The sequence below is a fragment of the Lepidochelys olivacea genome, assembly GCF_965140295.1.
Source record: "Lepidochelys olivacea isolate rLepOli2 genome assembly, chromosome: 2".
Taxonomy (NCBI): Eukaryota; Metazoa; Chordata; order Testudines; family Cheloniidae; genus Lepidochelys; species Lepidochelys olivacea.
In genome coordinates, this window is record NC_140412.1 from 214,577,506 (window position 1) to 214,597,925 (window position 20,420).

Sequence of the window (20,420 nt, forward strand, 5' to 3'; positions counted from 1 at the left end):
TTCTGCAGAAGAGCAGCTCTTCACACGAATTAAAGTCCCTCTCCTGTGTGGCAATTCATATAGCCACAGAGGCTCCAACTGCACCCGGTCAGATATAACATTACAGTAAAATTAATGCAGGCAGTAACTCACAAGCATTTGATAGAGTCTAAACACTAAACACTTTCTTACAAGTCTAACACCTCTCCTACCAATATAAACCCATGTGCAAGCCAGACGGATTTCAGCCATGTATCTGTCAATGTTCACCTGAAACATGGGGACCTTGGCATCAGCTGGTGCTTGGTCTGCCAGACTCACACATGCACGTTACATATCAGAGGGATGTGTTATGGATTTGGCACAGACCCTCTGGACTCTTGGTTGCTGCAATGGCTAATGATTCTACTGGATATGCCAGACATTTTGTTAAATTTCAGACATCTGGTAAACTCTTTAACCAGAGCATATTTAAAGACTTCAGAAAGCAATTGAGGATGTTGTATTTGAGCTTCTCTAGCCAGATGACTGTGTTCTTAGGGCTTGATCCAATTCACACTGAAGTCAACAAGGGTAATTTAATTGAATCCAATGAGAGCAGGCTATTGCTGTCCAAGCTCCAAAGGACCTCTAGCTTGTAGAGGCATCTAAAACTATGGTCTTACAGCACCATTAGTGCAAGGAAAATCAACATATACCAACCCATGCCTAGAAGAATATACATCAGACATAGCCTCACTGTCATTCGGGCTGCTGTCAATGTGGTAAAGGTAAATGACACCAGTTCCCTGAGTAAAGCCTTGTGGCACTCTGTCCTTGTTCCAAAGATCATTATCCAATTTGAAAAGAGCATATTCTGTATATGGCAGAGTGCAGCATGGGGTCAGAACCAGTGTATCATTATAATCCTTGTGCAGTGCTCAAAAGGCTCAGCTAAGGTCTGTGCCCCTATACGAATGCATAGAATGACACAGTCCCTTGGGTTTGTCATCCAAGTAGTGACATAATACCTGAGGTGCCTGTTTTTCATGCTGTAGTGATTTCCATCTGAAGTTCTCACCAGGATATCAAAGATCTGAAATCATTTACTCAACAGCCTCTATGTTATTATACACACCAAATGGCAAGATTAAAAAAAAAATGAGGATCTGCAAAGATATTGCACAAGCATCTTCAAAGTAATGGACGGGACACCTAATCTCCATGGAGGACTGTAGGCGCCCAAAGAAATGTAAGTAGGGAAAACAGTAAGATGCAAAAAGGGGAAGACATAAAAACTGTAACAGAGGCATCAGCAGGTGAGCAGTTACTTTTTTTCACCCAATTCACAGGAATGCTGATGTAACATATGGTACAGGAAATTCTGAAGCCTGATGTATAGTCAACAGGAAAGCAAGGTATTGTGCAAGCAGAAAGGAAAGGAGTTACAGACACAGCTACCAGCAATGAAAGCATTTCCCTGCCTCGCTTACGAAATGGTCTGTCAATCAAGAATTAGATTCTCCAGCCATCTATAAATCTCTAAACAATCTTACTAAACCAGGCCTCATTGACATGAAGGGCAAGAGAGAACAAACATATCTGCACTGAATCACTAGTAATGTCTATACATAAAAGAAGACAAGTCCTTGAAACCTGCAACCATCAGACATCAGTTCTCTTATTCAAAGTTGATTATCAGTCTTGTCTGGATTCCCTTGTTGTATTACCCATCAAAGATTAAAAAGCTGTCTGAGACAACTGGGAGTATCTTTATTAATTATTTCTATGATAGGAGCTCCTAGAAGCCCTAGCCATGAACCAGAACCCCAAAGTGCTAGGTGCTGTACAAACACAGAACAAAAAAACAGTCTGTGCCTTAAAGAGGATACATAAGTCATTCTTAATTGAGCCTGGAAAAAAAATCACGACAGAATTATTATCTTCACCCAGTTCCTCTTTAATGGGAAATCATTTCTGTTGCTAAGGTCTGGGTAATTAGATTTAAGACTAGCACCACCTTTGAAGTGCAGACCCTACTTTTTTACTGCTAACAGATAGCTTTGAACCACAGCACTGCTTTGGAGAGGCTGTATGTCTGCATCACCTCAGAGAGTGTCTCAGGCCTGGTCTACACTTAAAATTCAGGTTGACATAGCTATGGTGCTCAAGAGTGTGAAAAATCCACGCTGCTGAGTGCTGTAGCTATGCCAACATAACCCTGGGTTTAGTCACAGCTAGGTCAACAGAAGAATGCTTCAGTCAGCCTATTTACCATCACTCAGGCAGGTGAAAAACCTCTCCCATCACTCTAGGTTTCATCTATACTATGGGGTTATGCCAGCATATCTGGAGCACCTTAGCTGTTTTAGTCCCCTTCGTATAGACATGGCTTTAGGGAGGCCCCCAGGTTTATAGAGTGCTCCAGATGGAACAACCCTTCAAAGGATGCACTGCACTTTATCAGATTAAGTGGATTAATCTAATACCCTGTCTCCATTCTCCATGAAGTATTGTTCTTCTTAGGAACTTCATTACCACCTGGGCGTTTTCAGATCAGGCTGACATGATTTCTAACACTGATTGGATTACAGTTTATTTATTTTAGAGTCAGATTAGGATTTTAAACTAAACTGTACTCCCCCCCCCCCCTTCTTCTGTAGATTTTTTTCTTCTTTTTGTTAAATTCCAAATGCCAGTTAAGTAGAGTAATATAAATTCAAGAGAAATCGAAAGGATGAATAACTGGGTCAATATCATTCATCACATTTGTCATTGAGCTGTCAACCTGTGAGGCTTTTAATCAAACTAAACAATCTCATATTACATTCTGTGCTGCATTCTATGCATGCAAAAAAAGGAAAAAATTAAGTGTCTCTTTTCAGAGCAATTAATGCATCAAAAGAATATGGGTTTCTTTCAGCAAATATTAAATAATTTCATGGGATATTAGTGGGGCTACTCATAAGTATTGGTCCCTTTGTCTTGTTCTGTGCTTCACTGCACTATTTTAGCAGTGAATAAACAACTTATTAAATTATCACCATAATACACTTTTTCATTGTCCTTTCTTTATTACAAAAAGGTTAGGAATTTGTGTCTTAACCCTATAGTATCATCCAGTGCATAGTTTCCTGGCATATTTTAAGTGATGTGGGTTGCAGCAGGGGTAAAGTGCAAATAGTTTTCTCAAAGTTCTGATTCTTTACCATGGATCTTACACACTCCAGCTCCAAACTTGTCCATTAATTGGCAAAACAGCACTTGGCACTCGTCTATGCCAGCCAGCAGATACATGCCTGCTTTCAAGCTGATAAGCGCTATCAGCTCTCTCTGAAGAAAGCTTCCTGTTCCAAAAGCTACATTAAAGGAGCAGCTGATGATTCTTAATGTTGTTCTATGCCATCTGCTCCTTGCCCCTCCTTCTAGGTGGGTTCTGAGGGTATGTAGGAGTGAGAGACATGGATGGAATACCCAATGCTCTGACCAGTCATCTGCTGGTAGATTCGTCCTAAGGGACCACAGTAGCTGGCCAACTTAGAGCAGACAAAGGGCTGCTCTAAATTGCTCAGGATCAAATTTTTCTGTCCCCAGTGGCCCCAGGATTGGAAAAGCAGAAAGTGGATTACAGCTGTACCAAGTATGAGCCCATTGAAAGCTGAAGGGTTGCAGCACTTAAGTCTTTTCAAGAGGCAATTATAAAAAGGCAGCTTCCAGCATGTTTTCAGGACTCGTAGAAATATGTAACCTATGTAAAGTAGAAGAGATGGCACATTGGTTGACACATTGGGGATGGAAATGGCAACCTCTAGAGCTAAAAGCATGAGCTGTTTGAACTGGACCCGCAGTGGTCTCTGCTAGGGCTGTGATACACTCATAACTTGATGATCAGGCACGGGGGAAGGAGATGGGGCTGTAATTCATACCCACCAGTGGTTGACAGAGACGTATTTTATTATATTCTGCTCCCATACCTCCTCCCTTCAAAATTTTACTAAGAAATTATTTTTATTATTTTAAAAGACTTTCACAGAATCCTGAAGACAGTAAATTTTTCCGTTCAGTCTCACATACACTGTGTAATGAGAAGCAAATAAAATTTTATATAGTTATTAACTGAGAGTTACTATTCATCCCATGTTTTGTGAGACAGTCCCAATATTGATGGGAAATATCTTCAGGGCAGAGGAATGATATTGTCTTAGAGGACAAATATTTAAAGGTTGCAGATTTGTATTAACTAGTATCATTTCTCATACATGTACACTTCTGATGCTCAATGAGACAGAGATTATGGACTTTGGCTCATTCAGGTCCAAATGAAGTAGAGCCAAGTACATATCTTCTTTCAAATATGAGCCAGGAAGAAGTCAATTTTCTGGGTCCATCCATTGTGCCAAAAAATTGTGAGGGTTCTGGTTAGCTTTGTAAAATTTGCAGACTTAGGACAGAATTTAAACCACCTCACACATGCATATCTCCTATGTTGGGAATCTCTACTAACAACCTCACACGGGTACATACACACTGCTCCCTGCAGTTCCTCACTGGGTTAATGGAGCATCTACAGGTCTTATCCACAAATTTTAAAAACTTCCAGGAAGGACGTTGCACAACTAAACTGAGGGCTCTCCTGAGCCCTAATATGCAAACCTTACCAACAGGGATAATTCCTAATGTAGTATGAGCCAAGGGCATTTTAACTAATGACATGAATCAGTTTCCATAGCCGCTAAAATGCTGACTGCCAGTATGCTTCATCACTTCTGATCATAGACTCCAGAATCATTTCTGTTCAGATAGTCTCTCTGGTGCAGATTTTCATCCGAATAATCTTCTAAAACATCAAATTCCTGATTAAACAATAGATACAGAAGTATCTCTTGGGCTGGGTGTACTGTAAGCTTTTCCTCAGAACTCTCACAATCACTTTTTCCCATGCTCATTCGGCACACAGTGCTCACTATTAGTAAGTTGATATTTACTAACAGTTATGACTCCTCAGTAGCAGAGATAAGGTATTTTCTATTCTAAGTATATGTGGCAATGTGTCTGGCTACAGTATGTTAAAGTATAATGTACCTTAAAAGCTAACTCGATGTCTTTGTTCCCTTGTGTATCGTTGGATCAGTCTTTTCATGGGTACTATATGTCCCCATAACTTAGCACCAATCAAGGCTTCTAGGCACCACCACCATATAAAAGTTAAATATGTTTTGTCAGCACATTTCAAACCCACTTGTCACTCTGTAAAACTGCTGACGTCACATTCTGAAATGAATGAGCAACAGAAATATAATGTGCCTTATTTAAGGGACAGTACTGGACAGGCAGACTGACCTGCTTATTCATACTTATTCTGAAAATACTTATGAGCATTTTTGACTCTGCTCACCCAGTATATTATAGGACCCTGAAGTATCCAACTGCCTGAGTTTCTAAAGGTTGAGATGGCCTTTAACATGCAGTATCACTTTCAGGCACCAAGTATGTTTCGTAATTGATTACACAATCTACTTGTAATGACTTGGGGAGAGAGGGAATCTATATTATTTTTAGTTTAAAGTTGTTGGCATTTAAATCCTCCAAACTGTTCATTAATATGAATGATTTAGACCAAAACTTTGACATTGGGTTGCATAAACTAAGGCTCTTAAATACATATATAGGCATTTAAGTAGGAGTGACTTGGTCTTCAGAAGTGCTGTGTACCCATAGAAGATGTCCATGGGAGCTGCGGGTGCGCAGCACCTTTAAGAATCAGGCCACTTTTACTTAGGTGCCTACATATCAATTTAGGAGCCAAATTTCAGGCACTGATCATTTTGGCCTTACATCAAAAGGTACTTCAATTAAAGTGGTTAGCTTTACATCTGCACAGAAGTTTCTAAACCTAGACCCCAGATATTATGTCTTTAGTCAGGTAAAACACCAATGGGTTTATCCAGGCTTCTCATCCAATTCCCAGTCTCCTTATCCAGCAACTCCTATTCTCACCAGCTGGACTCCTATCCTAGTCCCAGTCTGCCCCTTGCTGACATTCCTTTTTCCACCCTCTCCCAGCTAGGTGAGTTGACTAGGACTGGGATGAACAGCCAAGAGACAATACTGAAACAAGGGTAGTTTGGAGGTGACAGGGCAGAAGGGGTCAACCTTGGGGGGAACAAGCAGAAGACTCTATGCCCACTATAGCACTGTCCCCTCCAAAGCCTGGAATGGAACTAGATATCCCAGAGTCTCACTCTTCCTCTGCTATCAGCAAATATTTGTGAAACCCACGGGCTCATCCCTCCCAGTGCTGGTCCACATACAGGATAACAACCTACGACAGCTATCAGGCACTCCATTAGCTCAAATGGCAGAGATCTGTGCAGTGGATCTAAAGATTCCAACCCTGCTGATGACCCATACTCGAATTTCTGGGGGTGGGGGTTCAGTTTGTTTTAAAGACCTAGGGAATTATGCACAAAAACCTCTGTTAAAAAATTATGAAATTTCTAAAGCCAGCTCTCAAAAGTTAGGAAATGCCAGAATTAAGGCTGCTTATGCAACAGTAACATAGTTCAGAGAGTGTAAAATGAATTAATCAGGAAAAGCTTGAGTAGCGGAGCTTCATCTTGTGTCCAATATAAATCAATATTCTTCCTCCGTTCCCATGTGCCTTACAGATGGCACAAACTGTGTTGAGTCTGTTTAGTTTTAGAAACTATGTTCTGTCCAGATCAGTGTTTCTCAAATGCGGCCACCAGGGGCTTTTCTTGTGGCCACAGCCTCCTGGGTGATGATTGGGGTGGGGTGGGTTGGGGGCAGGGCAAATCAGTGGCCCGTTCCCCGGGGTCTCCAGCAGGGGTTGGTTCCTGCCCCCTTCTGGAGACACAAACACTGTAGAAGCCAGGTGACCAGTGTGAGTTCCCCACCTTCCTGGGGACAGTGGGGCTTGGGCTTTGGGCTTCAGCCCTGGGGTGGTGGGTGGGCAGCAGGCTCTGTCCCCCAGCTGCAGGGCTTCAACCTCTGGCCCCAGGCTCACCCTCCCATATTGCCCCTGGTTAATGCTGCCTCCTCCAGCCCCCACTCATGCAGCGGGACCCTAGTCTCCAGGCCCAGACTCACCCCCCACATTGCCATGACCCCCGCTGCCTCCTCCACCCACCCCCAATCCAGTTCCCCAGGCCCTCCTGCCTCCTTACCCATCTCCCCATCCAGGCTTTAATTTGTCCCCAAGCTATGAGTAAATGAGTAAATCTGCTGTGAAAAATATTAACAAATATTCAGATATCACTTTTCACAGTAGCTATGGGAATGAGTAAATCTGCTGTGAAAAATATTAACAAATATTCAGATATCACTTTTCACAGTAGCAGATTTACTAGGTAGCAAGTCTTTCAAAAAAAAATCAACCAAAAAAAGCAAAACAGGCAAAGCACCTTATTTATGTTTCTATTCTGTTCAGGTCCAGTAAAGAATAATGACAACTGTATTTTTATTATTGAGTCTGCAAAAAAACCCTACATAAATAAATTCTAATGATGTGGACATGGATATGTGCATATTTATTTGTTTTTCCTAAAGTTAATTAAGTATTTTAGGAAAAATTGTCAGAGCAGGGGTGGCCGCACTGTGAGGCCACCAAAAATTTTGTTGTGAGAACCCCTGGTCTAGATAATTTGGACAAGTTATGTCTGTCTCAAGACAAATCAACATTGTTGTATCAGGGTTTGGTGGGTTTTTTTTTAAATTCAGTATATTTATTGCTCATACAACGAGCACCATTTATGGTTTTGGAAGCAGAAGCTGGCAGTTTTGATGTACTTCAGATTCATCATCATGCCTGATTGGTTTTGCCTCACCCACCCATCAGATCCCTTACTTAGTTAAGAAATTAAAATTATTTCTACAACTAAAATGTTTTCAGATTTACCACTCTACTAAGACAATGACATATTAATACAGAATGTGGCCTCCAGAGATCATGTTAATTGTGAAATGTGCCATGAATGTAATCTTTCTATCTGTGTTCTTTAAAAGTGGAGACCTAAATCATCCTAGCCTATAGACCTTACTTTTCAGTTTTCAACAAATCTTCTATATGATAAAGGAATTAATTTCCTGAAATTTGAAACATCGTTACAGCTTATTATCTCATCACGATTGCTCATTTCCAAGCATGTTAGATAAAGATCATATGTGGCTGATGTAATAGACTTGTGTTCTAAGTTTGATATTAATCATCCTTAAAGTAAAGCTACAGCACTCTAACTGTGCCCTGTGAAGTACTTGAGAAGCATGCAAATTAGACTGTCTCCATAGGTTTCAGTGATGCCCCAGTAGGTATCAAACTTGTCCAATTACCCACAGGCATGACAAAATATTGAATTATATGTGCCCTGGTGTGGCTAGCACATGAGAAATTGGATATCAGTTCTGAATACCATCAGGAAATCCCACTGACAATATTGGGAGGAGAAGAGAGAGTTTGCCCATGTGATGTTGCAGTCCATATATTTTATGGAAATATGCTTATGTGTGTGAATATGATGTAACTGGAATATGCTTTATGCAAAAGGTCCCTTGTAAGGTATCATAACAAAGGTTATAAACTACTGAATATATTCTTCCTGTTTGTATGCATGTATCATTCTTGTATCTGAAGCTAGAAATATGAAGTATAACTCTGAGGTCCTATTGTAATTATGCAAAGTGTGGGCCATTAATGGTGGTTCAGAATCTTGATGGTTCCCATTGACTGGGACAATTTGTTGTAAATGGTTTATTTACCTGCAAACCTTCCTGTGTGTGTGTGGGCCAACCCAGGAACAATGGAGACTAGGGGTCTTAGAGTGACATGTGACCATGTCATATCATACTGGAATCCATCTTAATGCCTTGTGCCAAAGCTATAAAAGGGGGTGGAGCAGGACAAAAGGGGTTTCCAGTCATGAGAAAACCCCTGCTTACCACCTGAGATGTCTGCTGGAACTAACAAGGACTGTACCTGTTACAGTTGCCCTGGAAGATGTCAGCTTGGGGCCACCAGAACAGCTATCAGAAGAACCCATCCCATTAAGTACAAAGCAAAACAGGCTGCAATATACTTAGAGCACTTCCACCACTCTGGTGGTGACAGCCTGCATCACCCAGAGGTGCTGCTGTAGCGAAGAGAGTTCTTGACAAATCTTTAATAAAGATGTTAAAAATCCCAGAAAGGCAAAACTAAGCGCAACATCCAGTAAGCATATACGAATGTAAAAAAAAAAAAAAATCCCACTTCCCTGCTCTCCCATGACTTGCCTTTGCGCCTGCCCCAGCCCCTCTTTCAAAAGTCATTGCACATCAGAAAAGAATTTACTGGTTCTGAGAAGCAACACAGGGTTCTTCGGAGATTGAATATTACACATGCACGTTCATAAGAAGTCAGAACATATTGCTATGACATCACTAACCACAGGTATATCACTGCATGTTTTCTTGGACCAGGATTTTGTTCCTCTTTAATTTAAATGCTGGAAAGTAAGTGCCAAATTGTACCCTGTCATGGACATCCCTGCAAGAGGAATGTAGCAGCCAAAGAAACTCTGTGAAGTGAATCTGACCTATCTGCCTGCAAATCTTCTCTTCAAAGGGAAAAGTTGAGGTGTGGCCCTGGAACAAGTAAAGGTTGCAGTTTCCTATCTCCTCATAGCCCTGAGAAGGAAGAGGAACAAAACCATTAGCGCCATGGAGAGCTTTCAGACTCCCTGCCAGGTAGCTGGTAGCCTAGAAGCCCCAGCTGAACTCCCAGCTCTGCAGCAGGGACTCTGGAAGCCTTAAGAACCCCAGCTCCCAGGCTCCCAGCTCAGCTGTGACTTCAAGGCTTCTAGGTTCCCAGCTCCTTGTTAGCCGAGCACAGTGATGTGGAGCTGTGGGTTTAGAAGTCCTGATAACCATGACTGAGCTAGGAGTTTTGGAATCTGGGCTCCCAGCCTCAAATTCACCTTTCTAAACACAACGTTTAGATTATTTCTAGATGAAACTTTTTAGCGTCTTTCCTTCCACTGGAAATGTCAAAAATTCTACTTTTCATTCCCAAATGGGATAATTTTTAGAGTTTCAGGATTTCCTACAAAACAAAAATTCCAGCTTTCAACCAGCTCTACTCCAGACTTTGAAACCTGTCACTGTGAACAGGTCATATGAGGGGTAGCCATGTCGGTCTGTATCAGTAAAAACAACAAAGAGTCCTTGTGACACCTTAAAGACTAACAAATGTATTTGGGCATAAGCTTTTGTGGGATATAACCCATGAAATAAATTTGTTAGTCTCTAAGATGTGCTACAAGGACTCCTCATTGTTTTTACTATTCACAGTGGTGTCAAATGAATGTTTTTGTTATTTTTTTTAAAAAAAATTATCAATCACTATATCTAGTGGCCCAACGCCCAAGAAATCAAATGGCCTCTTTAATGTGCTGTTGAATTTCTAATACAACTTTATCATCTTTGCTTCATGTAGTTTTGACATTGAGTTGGCAACACTTTAGATAGCTAGCAGCTTTGGAAGAGAAACTTCCTAGCAGAATTAACTGAAATGCAGAGCTCATTTTTTTTGTGTGTGTCCATGTAAAATGATGTCTCACAGCAGAAGCATTTCACTAACTGCACTCTTGCTCTGTATGCAGTCTTGGGAAAAATACACAAAAATCTATGCAACATCCAGATGGTGCAGTCAGTGACTGAAGTGAAAGCAAATTCAAAGGTCTCTGTCTGCCTGGAAGCGTCCAAAATCTCTGTACAAAAACTGTACAAAAGAATCTTTGTCTGCCCTCGCTGATGAAAGATCCCTTTGAAGCTTTGGCATCCTAACTGGCAGCATTTCATATCTGGCCATCTTTTGGTTTGGAGCAATGGATACCAGAAAAGAGAGAATGGTGAGATTGGGGCCAGACCTGAAAAAGATCTGGCTAAGAGCTCATGGCATCGAACATGTACAACTGCCATCAATTTTTTTTTTAAACTTGTGAAATTGGAGTCTCACATACCAACTCTGGCTATCAGGCTTTGGGGAATCCTTTTACTAAAAGAAGCTTTTATTTACCTAGAAAGGTCAACAGCTTAGTTTTGGTAAATTAGAAATGTTTTGAATCCAGGAAACTGCAAGCTTTAGTCCAGCTCCGCCAAATTGGGTGGTCATGGGAAATCATTTGACAGCTCTATGCCTTAGTTTCTCTAGTCATATGATGCAGGTAGTACTTACATCCCAGAGTGTTGTGAGGATTACTTAGCTGATGTGTTTACAGCACCTTGAAGATGGAAAACACTAGATAAGTGGTAGGCAGTAGTTCTTGTTCATTTAACAGTACTCAGTTTTGCACTATTTCCAAAGTTTCCTGTTATCCTGGATTCATCTGTTTCCAATTCCAATTAATTTGTAAACCGCAAAGATTTCATCCACATTGGACAAACTCTTCTTTATTTCCTGTAGTCTATCCTTTTTCTATCAGGTGGCATTTAATCTAGCTATGGTGCAGAGAAAAAGGAGGCTTATAAAAGAAGAGGAGATCAGCTCTTCACCCTCAAGATTTTGAATCCCAAAAGAAGCAACACAGTCCTGTACACTAGTGATGTTCACTAATTTTCCGTGCTTTTATTTGTGAATGCCCAGCTCTAGATACTTTGCCCAAATCCTCAAAGATATAGTTATGCGCCTAACTCCCATTAAAATCAATGGAAGTTAGCACCTAAAACCTTTGAGGATCTGGGCCCTCGTGACTAATTTTACATGACCCTGAGGACTTGCAAGTCCTTCTGAAAATCAGGCACATAATATCTCAAGGTGGCACCCAAATATAAAGGCAGAGAATTTATCCAATACTTCTGAAAATTTGGCTGTATGTGATTTACAACAGGCAAAGTGGGTGTAAGTGATAGAGCCAAACTTAGACCTCAGGGGAGTTTGATTCCCGATCACCGTTCAAAATTCTAGACCATCCTTCTATTAAAAGCATCAGTTTGGATTAAGTTCAGATAAGCATTCAAAATTCACATCCTTATCCAGACCTCTTAGGACTTCAAAATTTGGCCTGAATCTCACCACAAGAAGAGTGTTTCTTCGGTATTTTGGGTCTTCCATTTCCTGTTCAACCAACAACATGAAGGGAAGTTAACTGAACATTTCAGAAATGGGTTGTAACTTCAATTCTAGAAATGGGCAAGGGTTGGAGGGGCTTGTATTTTACCCAGCTCAGTGGACACAATGAATTTTGACTGTTCCTCAAGGCCCAGATCCTGCCCACAGAGACAGAGGTAATTACATGAAATTATGGCCTGTGTGACACAGGAAATCAGACTAGATGATCTAATGGTCTTTCTGAATCCATGAAATCACAGTCTGATTAATTCAGGGCTTGTCTACGTAAAACTTATGCACTGGTTTCACTTAATAAGTTAAGAAACTAAATTAGTTAAATTAACATATCACCACTGCTTAAAATTGATGTAAGAGTGTCCACACATAACATTGCACTGATTTAACTAAGTCAGACCTTTAGTTAAATTGGTCTACAACTGCACGTGTAGACTAGGCCTCAAGTAGCCATGGAGAACACCATACAGTCAAGGGGAGGATTCCTCCCTGATGAAGTGGAAAAGGAACAGGGCTGCTCTCCCACCACAGCCCCTGAATTGCTCTCCTCCAAAGAGAAGGTCCAGAGGTTCCCCAAAGCAGTAGATCCTCTGATAGCCTCTGTATGTGGTCATACAAGGAGCAGTGGCAGTGCTGTGCTGTGTCCTGTCATCCTTTACTTTAGCCGCATCACAACTCCTCTGCTGTGTCTGGGACTTTCTGCCCCGACAAAGGAGACTGTCTGGGCCTAAATGAATGCACTGTTGTATCAATGGATATGTACAAGTGGCAACCTATGAAACTCTGATTGACATAAGACTATGTTTTCAAAAGAGGTGGGGATCATATTTTCTAGTGCTCAGGTCCCACAGCCATGTTCAATTTTCAAAAGAGGTGAACTCTCATTTTAGGTACCCATCTAATAGGCAGATTTTCACAGAGACTTAGCCCCGGCTGCTCCATTCTGAAATTTATGGCCAGGTTTTTTCATAAGAGTTCAGCACCCAAGGAGAACAATCTGGCCACTAATTATGGTGAGTAAATGGGAGCAGAGCTTTTTGGAAAATCTAGCCCATAATGCACTATTTTTCCTAGTCCATAATAGGACAGCTGTATGTCTCCTCTGAATGCTCGATGTCTTGGGAATAAGTGATTAATTCACAGTGTGAAGACTTGAAAGAAACACCTGGCTTCTAAGCTTACAGTTAAAAACAAAAGTTGTCAGAGAGAGTGCGAGACAAATTAATCATAAAAGTTAATTGTAAGGGGGGTTTTTTTGGTGTTTTTTTTGGAGGGGGAAGACGACAGGAGAATCACATCAGACAAGAAAAAACCTGTTTTTTTCTGAAGCATGGTATGGACTCTGTAATAGATTTTTCTCCATAATCTACCCCTTTAGGGCAATCAGAAAAGGGTATTGTGGCACTTCAGCTAGGTGACTGGGTGTGGAGAAGGGTTCTGTCCCGCTTGAAAGTATTAGGAAAATATGTCATAAACGGTAGCAGTTCTGTAGTGATAATTTGAATGTGGCATGTAGACTAAAACATTGGTTTTTAAAACAAGACAAAACCCCCTTCTGCCTATATCCCTTCCTAACCAAATGGTCAAAATGGGTTCTGTTGATCATCAGCCCATCCATAGTGGGTTCCATTTTTGGCTCATATTAAGTGCCTTTCACTCTCAGGACACCTTCAGAACACCATCTGTAGGCTAATAAGGTGAGCCTAATGAGGAAAATTTCTAAACTGTAGATCAGCGCCAGGAGTAGTCTGTATAAGAAGAAATCACCACTCTCCCTCCGGTGAAAGCCCAAACATATGACCTAATACACCGTGATCCATTGGCTCTGAAAGAAAGAAATCTGTGACTAAATTCAGGTCTCCTGTCTAGTTCAGCAGCACCAAGCCAGTAATTTAACTCCTTTTCAGATGGATTCTGCAGTATATCCATACTGGCGTCACCCTGACGCCTATTAGTTGGCGAGACATGATAAAAACTCATGAAGGAACAGTTACATCATACTCCAAAACATGCTTATTAAAGTCTCCTTATTGGGTCTGACACAATGTAACATGTTCTATAGTACAATTTAAATATGCTGGGAAATTGAGAGTTTCAGTTATAATTACCTCTGCTGTTAACATATCCTATTGTTCCTTGGTATAACAAGAGATGATCGGCTACCAATCCATGACATGTGAGGACAAGATGGGTGACTCATGGTAATGGGTAGCGCAAAAGACTTAACTCTCAGTTTCTTTGATGTTCTTTCTTTTATTTGTGTAAGTCCATGCTACCATTACAATATTTTACTTTCCAGTTTTTATATTTAATATAACATAAGAACGGCAATACTGGGTCAGATCAAAGGTCCATCTAGCCCAGTATTCTGTCTTCCAAGAGTGGCCAATGCCAGGTGCTTCAGAGGGAATGAACAGAACAGGTAATTATCAAGTGATCCATCCCCTGTTGCCCATTCCCAACTTCTGGCAAACAGAGGCTAGGGACACCATCCCTACCTAGCCTGGCTAATACCCATTGATGGACCTATCATCCGTGAATTTATCTAGTTCTTTTTTGAACCCTGTTAGTGCGTTGGCCTTCACAACATCCTCTAGCAAAGAGTTCCACAGTTGACTCTGTGTTGTGTGAAGAAATACTTCCTTTTGTTCGTTTAAACCTGGTGCCTATTAATTTCATTTGGTGACCAATAATTCTTGTGTTATGAGAAGGAGTAAATAACACTTCCTTATTTACTTTCTCCACACCTGTCATGAATTTATAGACCTCAATCATATCCCCCCTTAGTTGTCTCTTTTCCAAGCTGAAAAATCTTAGGCTTATTAATCTCTCTTCTTATGGAAGCCGTTCCATACCCTAAATCATTTTTGTTGCCCCTTTCTGAACCTTTTCTAATTCTAATACAACTTTTTTGAGATGTCCCCGCACCCTCTTCCCCCTGAGGCCCTGCTCCCCTGCAGCCAAGTCAGCAGCTGGGGAGCCCAGGCAGCTGGGGGCGCACTGCGGACCCTCCACTTGCCCAAGAAACAACCCCTGGGAACCGAGAGCAACCCCTGGCCCATGTCACCATCCCTGGGCCCCCTGCCCAGGGCAGATGGAGCTGCGGCTCCTCATGGCTGCTTGGCCGCGTGGCTCTTACCATGGCCGGGCTGCAGCTCTGAGGTCCTGTCCCCGAGCTGGAGCTGGGTCAGGGTAAGAGCTGTATGGGCAGCTGTGGGGAGCCACAAAACCTCAACCTGGCCTGGGTGGAGGGCCTGCAGGGCGGGAACATGGGCTGGGGGCCAGCCCCCTCACCTCAGGCAGGTGGAGAGTTTGCGGCTCCCAGCCTATTCCCATTTCTGGCATGGCCAGTGGCAGCCCTTGAACCCCCGACTTTTGGGAAGGTTCCACCAGGGCTGGACATGGAGACCGCATCTTCATGCAGTATTCAAGATGTGGGTGAACCATGGATTTATATAGAGGCAATATGATATTTTCTGTCTTATTATCTCTCTCTTTCCTAATGATTCTCAACATTCTGTTCACTTTTTTGACTGCCGCTGCAAATTGAGTGGATGTTTTCAGAGAACTTTCCACAATGACTCCAAGATGTCTTTCTTGAGCGGTTGCAGCTAACTTAGACCCCATCATTTCATCTGTATAGTTGGGATTATATTTTCCAATATATATATTTTCCAATATATATTTCCAATATATCCAGGAAGTTTTTGGAAATCGTAGGGGACAATTTCCTGGCGCAAGTGCTAGAGGAGCCAACTAGGGGGGGCGCTTTTCTTGACCTGCTGCTCACAAACCGGGTAGAATTAGTGGGGGAAGCAAAAGTGGATGGGAATCTGGGAGGCAGTGACCATGAGTTGGTTGAGTTCAGGATCCTGACGCAGGGAAGAAAGGTAAGCAGCAGGATACGGACCCTGGACTTCAGGAAAGCAGACTTCGACTCCCTCAGGGAACGGATGGCCAGGATCCCCTGGGGGACTAACTTGAAGGGGAAAGGAGTCCAGGAGAGCTGGCTGTATTTCAAGGAATCCCTGTTGAGGTTACAGGGACAAACCATCCCAATGAGTCGAAAGAATAGTAAATATGGCAGGCGACCCGCTTGGCTTAATGGTGAAATCCTAGCAGACCTTAAACATAAAAAAGAAGCTTACAAGAAGTGGAAGGTTGGACATATGACCAGGGAAGAGTATAAAAATATTGCTCGGGCATGTAGGAATGATATCAGGAGGGCCAAATCGCACCTGGAGCTGCAGCTAGCCAGAGATGTCAAGAGTAACAAGAAGGGTTTCTTCAGGTATGTTGGCAACAAGAAGAAAGCCAAGGAAAGTGTGGGCCCCTTACTGAATGAGGGAAGCAACCTAGTGACAGAGGATGTGGAAAAAGCTAATGTACTCAATGCTTTTTTTGCCTCTGTTTTCACTAACAAGGTCAGCTCCCAGACTGCTGCGCTGGGCATCACAAAATGGGGAAGAGATGGCCAGCCTTCTGTGGAGATAGAGGTGGTTAGGGACTATTTAGAAAAGCTGGACGTGCACAAGTCCATGGGACCGGACGAGTTGCATCCAAGAGTGCTGAAGGAATTGGCGGCTGTGATTGCAGAGCCATTGGCCATTATCTTTGAAAACTCGTGGCGAACCGGGGAAGTCCCGGATGACTGGAAAAAGGCTAATGTAGTGCCAATCTTTAAAAAAGGGAAGAAGGAGGATCCTGGGAACTACAGGCCAGTCAGCCTCACCTCAGTCCCTGGAAAAATCATGGAGCAGGTCCTCAAAGAATCAATCCTGAAGCACTTGCATGAGAGGAAAGTGATCAGGAACAGCCAGCATGGATTCACCAAGGGAAGGTCATGCCTGACTAATCTAATCGCCTTTTATGAGGAGATTACTGGTTCTGTGGATGAAGGGAAAGCAGTGGATGTATTGTTTCTTGACTTTAGCAAAGCTTTTGACACGGTCTCCCACAGTATTCTTGTCAGCAAGTTAAGGAAGTATGGGCTGGATGAATGCACTATAAGGTGGGTAGAAAGCTGGCTAGATTGTCGGGCTCAACGGGTAGTGATCAATGGGTCCATGTCTAGTTGGCAGTCGGTATCAAGTGGAGTGCCCCAAGGGTCGGTCCTGGGGCCGGTTTTGTTCAATATCTTCATAAATGATCTGGAGTATGGTGTGGATTGCACTCTCAGCAAATTTACGGATGATACTAAACTGGGAGGAGTGGTAGATACGCTGGAGGGGAGGGATAGGACACAGAAGGACCTAGACAAATTGGAGGATTGGGCCAAAAGAAATCTGATGAGGTTCAATAAGGATAAGTGCAGGGTCCTGCACTTAGGACGGAAGAACCCAATGCACAGCTACAGACTAGGGACCGAATGGCTAGGCAGCAGTTCTGCGGAAAAGGACCTAGGGGTGACAGTGGACGAGAAGCTGGATATGAGTCAGCAGTGTGCTCTTGTTGCCAAGAAGGCCAATGGCATTTTGGGATGTATAAGTAGGGGCATAGCGAGCAGATCGAGGGACGTGATCGTTCCCCTCTTTTTGACATTGGTGAGGCCTCATCTGGAGTACTGTGTCCAGTTTTGGGCCCCACACTTCAAGAAGGATGTGGATAAATTGGAGAGAGTCCAGCGAAGGGCAACAAAAATGATTCGGGGTCTGGAACACATGAGTTATGAGGAGAGGCTGTGGGAGCTGGGATTGTTTAGCCTGCAGAAGAGAAGAATGAGGGGGGATTTGATAGCTGCTTTCAACTACCTGAAAGGGGGTTCCAAAGAGGGTGGCTCTAGACTGTTCTCAATGGTAGCAGATGACAGAACGAGGAGTAATGGTCTCAAGTTGCAGTGGGGGAGGTTTAGATTGGATATTAGGAAAAACTTTTTCACTAGGAGGGTGGTGAAACACTGGAATGCGTTACCTAGGGAGGTGGTAGAATCTCCTTCCTTAGAGGTTTTTAAGGTCAGGCTTGACAAAGCCCTGGCTGGGATGATTTAACTGGGAATTGGTCCTGCTTCAAGCAGGGGGTTGGACTAGATGACCTTCTGGGGTCCCTTCCAACCCTGATATTCTATGATTCTATGATTTATTTTGTATTTATCAACATTGAATTTCATCTGCCATTTTGGTGTCCAGTCACCCAATTTCGTGAGATCCCTTTGTAATTCTTCACAATCTGCTTTGGATTTAACTATCTTGAGTAGCTTTGTATCATCTACAAATTTTGCCACCTCACTGTTTACCCCTGTTTCCAGATTATTTATGAATATGTTGATCAGCACTGGTCCCAGTACAGACCCCTGAGGGACACCACTATTTTTTCCTTAATTGCAAGGGGCCCGATAGGATGCTTATCATTCAAGTCCTACAGCCCTGAGCACACAGCCATGAATCTGAGTAACAAAGCAATGACTATTTATTAAAGTTCCACTAAATAATAAGAGTTTAACTATGGGTAACAAATACATTCATTTCAACCATATAGCCGAGGATCTTTTACTTAATGTTATGAAACTCATACTGAACTCCCTACCCTAGTCTCCCAACCCGGAATAATAATATTACCTAGCTCTTATACTGTTCTCACAGCATGGGGGCAGAGGGGAGGGCACTTGCAGGTTTAAAGTAGTGTAAATGGTGGATTCTCTATAACTTGAAGTCTTGAAATCATGATTTGAGGACTTCAGTAACTCAGACAAAGGTTAGAGGACTATTACAGGAGGGAGTGGGTGCGGTTCTGTCGCTTCCAATGCACAAGAAGTCAGACTAGAAGATCACAGTGATCCCTTCTGACCTTAAAGTCTATGGGTACTTTAAAAAGGGCGTATAATTAACCCCAGTTTACAGATGGGAAAGCCAAAGCCCAGAAATGTGAAGTGAGTTGCTCAAGGCCAACCAGCAGGCTAATAATAGAACTAGTAACAGAACTCAGGTCTCCTGAGTCCCAACACAGAGCCTCACACAGCCAGACTATTGTGAAATGTCAGCAGATCCACAGTGGGTTCCCAATCCTGACTGGGGCCTGTAGGGGATACCACAATACAAACAAACAAGCAGTAGTTTCAAATCCTTTCTTGTGTCCGTCCTGTCCCACCCTGCTTCTCTGACTGGCTGATGAAATATCAGACTACCATCCCCACCCTTCCAACAAGGACCAAGGCCAAAATTTTCAAACTTGGGTGCCTAATGAGAGGCACCTGGATCCACATTTAGGCATCTGAATAAACGTAGCCTGATTTTCAATGGTGTGCAGCACTGGTGGCTCCCATTGTCTGGTTATCAGCCGCTTTATTTGGGTGCCTAAATATGGATATAGGTGCCTAAGTTTGGTCACTCATGTTTAAAAAGTTTGGTGTAAGTACAGTACCACTGCTGCACACTTAGCCCTGCTGGTTCAGGGGCAAATTGTCTGCCACAAGTGTGCATTAGCAATACCGTCACCTGACTTCCAGCATACAGGACAAATATCTACATAAAAGATTATCACATCAGTATGAAAAAAGCAATTTGTCTCAAATTGGAGGAACACTGGCCTTTTTTATCTTTTTACAGACTTTTTTCCTAATCACTTGATTATCCTGGAAAAACTGACATGTTTATCTGGTTAAACAAAACAACTTCTCTCCAGAACAGACCAATAAAACAGGATTTATTTAAGCAGCTAAAGTTTTATTAGCTATTGACTTAAGCTGTTTGCCCTATTTTAGGAGAGTATCTTTTTTTATTAGATTTGTGTGTTGAAAGAGACTGGTAATTACACTGTCATAAATAAGGAACTATATTGTTTAATATGGCTGTTAAAAAGGAGTTTTACAGATCACATGATGAGGGTTCATTTATCTCTCTTATTAATTAATATAAATAGATGTACAGTTATGGTTCATGATGTATTTTTGTTTGACTTTTTTTCCCTGAAAAGTTTTCCCAGATTTACATTTTCTTATGTAATCTCTCAAAAAACTTAACACTAGTGTCCTCTGCTGGCCAGACCAGTTCCTCAACATAAAATATAGCTTACTGTTTGCAAATATAACCAGTCAAATAAAACAATGTTCGCAAATTGTAAGTGTATTGATGAAAGTGTGAAGGATGTGGAGCCATCTGATCAAGAACCACCCTTCAACTTAGAACATAAGAATGGCCATACTGGGTCAGACCAAAGGTCCATCCAGCCCAGTATCCTGTCTACCTGGATATAGTAGCCAATGCCAGTGCCCCAGAGGGAGTGAACCTAACAGGTAATGATCTAGTGATCTCTCTCCTGCCATCCATCTCCACCCTCTGACAAACAGAGGCTAGGGACACCATTCCTTATCCGTCCTGGCTAATAGCCATTAATGGACTTAACCTCCATG